The 4058-nt window shown below is 36.1% G+C and overlaps 1 long non-coding RNA gene across 1 annotated transcript; it reads left to right on the forward strand.

The window, feature by feature from the left end:
* The first annotated feature begins 294 nt into the window (after positions 1–294).
* On the forward strand, positions 295–2010 carry LOC138870166 (uncharacterized). The gene is made up of 2 exons (XR_011400406.1): positions 295–1022; positions 1491–2010. It is a non-coding gene; the product is annotated as an uncharacterized lncRNA (long non-coding RNA).
* The last annotated feature ends 2048 nt before the right edge of the window (positions 2011–4058 follow it).

Genomic DNA, 4058 nt, shown 5'->3' on the forward strand with positions numbered 1-4058 from the left:
TTAGCTTTTGCATGGGGTAGTATTTTTATCTTACTTTAAAATGAGTTGATTAAGGTGTTAGATCATAATTTTAAGAGTTTTAGAACCCAATTCATGGCCCAATTCGGATTAGTCCTTTAAGCCTAGGGACCCTTCTAGACTCTTCTTTGGAACAAAAACAAATAAATAAGACCCTAAGGACTTAACACAAAAGACCTAGAGACTAATGGGCAAAATACACAAAAATACACCTAAACCTAGACTCTACCTATAAATTAATGCTTAAAAAAATAAAAAAAGGTGGAAAGGGGGTAACGCCTAAAACTAAAAAAGGCCTGAAAAGAAAGAACGCAGATACTCTGCAAAAGCTGAGCGTCATTTCCATAGAACCCCTCCCCCCCAACGTTACTTCTTCTTCCTTATGAAACTAGACACACACCCATAGCCATCACCGAAAAAATCATCAGCCTCAACCACTGCTATTCATTCTCCTCCGTCCTCCTCTTTCTCTGTTACTACTGGCGACGGAGGGTGACAGATTTGGCCAGAGATCCGACAACCACTGTTGTTTCATCGGATTCGGCTACTGCTTCATCAGAGTTGCTCTTAGATTCCGACCAGAGTTATCGTTTTGTGATGGATCTCATTAACTCCGGGGATATCTCCATATCTTCCAGCCCTAATATCTAAGCTACAGCAGCCAAACCTCGAGATTTATTAGAAAAGAACCTTCAACGGTAATATCTTTCATTTTGCTCTGATTTTTCGAGAACGATTCGGACACACACACATACACGCAAAATCACACAGAGATATAGTTGCTTCAGTCATTTTGATTTTTAGATTTGTTATGGAGTTCATGTGAATTTTTGAGTTTCGTTCCTTCTGATTTTAAAAGAAATTGACTCAAGTCCGGTCATGGAGTTTTAGTTGAGTGTTATTGCTGCTTCGTTGGTTCGGTGGTGATTGGTCGAGGTTGTCGTGACTGTCCAAGTTTTCTATAGTTAAACACTTTCAGATTGCATTTGGAAAGTTTGTCTCAGGTCCGTTCTTCTTAACCTGTTCTTGATTAATGTAATTTTGATGTTTTAATCACTTATATGAGAATGAAAGAAAAATCCTGTTGTTCATAGTTGTTGCTTTATTATCCGGGTACAATCTGTTCTAATTGTTGCCTTGTGGTATTGTTAGTATGTATTTTACAATTCCAGCCTTTCCGGCTTTGGACGTTATTGCGACTTGCCGTCGTTTTCTTGTCTGTGGTCTGTTAATACTTGCGAGGTTCTTCTAGCCATGAACGAACTGAAGTAGTATTCATGTAAAATGAGATCTAGATTCCTCCTATATGTTAGTATTGAAGTAGAATGAGCAGAGAACAACCTTGAAAGGTTTATGATAATAGGCTAAATTGTTTAATATAGCCTATGTTTTAGCTCAACTTAAGGATGGTTTACTATTGTAAATGTTCAAATGCAAAAATTGGCTCTAATCATGACTTTAATGTCTCATAGGAGTTCATTAAACAAATAAGGATTTATGATGGTAATCAAGTGAAAAATGGAGTCAAATGACGAAAAGTTGAGCAGCAACATCTTAACAAGAGAAAGCGGGTCATGCGCGGGTCATGCACAGGTCATGCGTTGGTCATGCGCTGGTCATGCGCTCCCGCGCTAGTCCAGTCCGGGAAATCAATTATTTGGGGGCAAAATGGGAAATCTAAGAGGATCCACTCAACTTACATAAAGTAAAGCTCCATTATTGAGAAAAGAGATCAGATTTTGAGGGATAAAAAGCCATAGAAGAAGGAGGAGCTTCATCTTGGAGCTAAGAAAGGAGAAGAAGAACATCATCTTGAAGCAAGGATTCAAAGAGCTCTTCTAAACTTTCTTCTATTTGCTTGTTAATATTATGTTTAAAACTTTTATTGTTGATTTTTGTATGATTATGAGTAGCTAAAAACTCTAGTATCCTTGGATCATGGATGTTAGATAATTATGTTGTTTGAAGCTTATATTGAAGATCTTGAATCAATCGTTATGAGTTGTTTATTTGATTCTGCTTTTAATTATTTTACTGCGTAGCTAACAGTGAAATATTATTTACGAATCTTGAATTAAACTTGACAAAGAAAATTCTTGGTTGCATATAGAATCAAATAGAACAAGTTTTGAATCTCGGGCATCGGGTGAAGAATTTGCAATTAAGATAGACATATACTTAATTGCCTTGTTTGGTTGAAAAATAGGAGTTGTAAATGCATTCTTGCTAATATTAATACCATAGACATATAGGTATTAGTTTAACTTGAATAGATGCATAAGAACTCGAAAGATTCTTATGAATATTATTAACCCTATAATCAATAACCCGGATAATTCAATAAATCAATCTTAAGCTAAAATAGTAGCATGATCTCTAGCAAGTCCATGACCCTGGAATATCTTTACCCAAATTGTTATCAAAATATTGTGTAATTGGTGTAGTAATTTTGTATTGAATTATTGTTTAATTACTAAGTAAATTGTAAATTGGTTCTTTATATATTTTGTGATAATTTAACTTGAATTGATAATTGTTTGAGTCTACATCACTCGATAAGTTGATCACAATTCCTCGTGGGAACGATACTTTGCTTACTACTATATTACTTGTCGATCGCGTACACTTGGGTGAGTGTTTTGGTCGCAACAAATTTTTGGCGTCGTTGCCGGGGAATTAGACATTAACTATTCTTCTGGGTTAGACTTTTATTATTATCTTTACAAGTTTATTTTCTTTTCTTTTTGTAAATATGTTATTTTTATAACTATTTGATTTTTCTCTTAGTATGTTTCTAGTTCTCTCAAGATGACATCTGAGGATGAAATATACAGAGGTAAGGTTAATGATGAAGACGCTTGATTAATCAAAGATTTTTATGGCCCGTATTTTTTGGCTAGTCATGACCTCACCTTTTGGACATCTGAATTTGAATATGGGAGTAAGGGTTGGTATTGGGACGGATATTCTCGATTAGTGGATTCTGTGAAACGACGTTGTTTACTAACAACGGTGATGAAAGATTGGTCTAAGGAGAGAGATGAACTTGCACAAAAAAGTGATAATTTTGGCTTGGTTGTGCATAACTTGGATTCAGATTTGAGGGCAAAGGTTGATGCGTGTAACGCCCAACAATTTAATGATGAGTTGTATGAAGCTGAAAAAAATCTTCTAGACCAAATAGAGGAGCTAAAACAAGAATACCAATCATTAGATCATATTTTTCTTGAGGATGTCCATGTTAAGAAGAGTGCTCTAGAGTCATGTGAGGGAGTAGATAACATTACTTTAGAAGAATTGAGTGTTTGTATAAATGAGGATGTAAATAGTAGTAAAATTCATGAGTTATGGCGCATTAGACCTCATTCCAATCATTTTTCCACATTGTGTTTAGATAGTAAGATAGTAATCGAGCCACCTGACCCTATGGGGAAGTCAAAGAGTGAGGATGAAAGTGTCTATATTCTTGAATTTATTGTGCCAAAAAGCAAAAATTACATTCCTCATCCAAAGGCCGAGAAGTGTCGAGTGAAAAATTTATTACTTGGCCTGGTTATCTTTGTAGCCCCACCAAAGAAGCATAGCGACAGACTTGATGCCTTGTTAGGGGTACAATTCATAAGTTCAAGGTGGAAGCAAAAAGTGGTTCACGTCGTGCCGCGATGTTAAATTAGGCGCTTGTTGGGAGGCAACCCAGCTTTACTGCTTTCTTTTATTTTTGTTTATTTTAGTTTTCTACCTTTGTAGCATTTGTTGTAGGATTATGAGCATAGAATAAAAGCCACTGAAAGTGTGCAAATGCGAGCCAGCTAGTTGGAACTAGTGTGAGGTACCCGCACAAAGGACCATCCTTGGGAGAAGTCTGAGTACCCTGTGAGCTGCCAGTGCTTCGGTCTTTGGCATTTCAGGGAGTTTCTTGTCAACCCTTGTTATTTTTTTTATTTTTTATTTTTTGCTTTTATTTGTGCATTGGGGACATTGCACTCTTTTAAGTGTGGGGTGGGAGAATTCCTTTGGATAATTAGCTTTTTAGTATTTTA

The sequence above is a fragment of the Nicotiana sylvestris genome, chromosome 6, assembly GCF_000393655.2.
Source record: "Nicotiana sylvestris chromosome 6, ASM39365v2, whole genome shotgun sequence".
Classification (NCBI taxonomy): domain Eukaryota; kingdom Viridiplantae; phylum Streptophyta; class Magnoliopsida; order Solanales; family Solanaceae; genus Nicotiana; species Nicotiana sylvestris.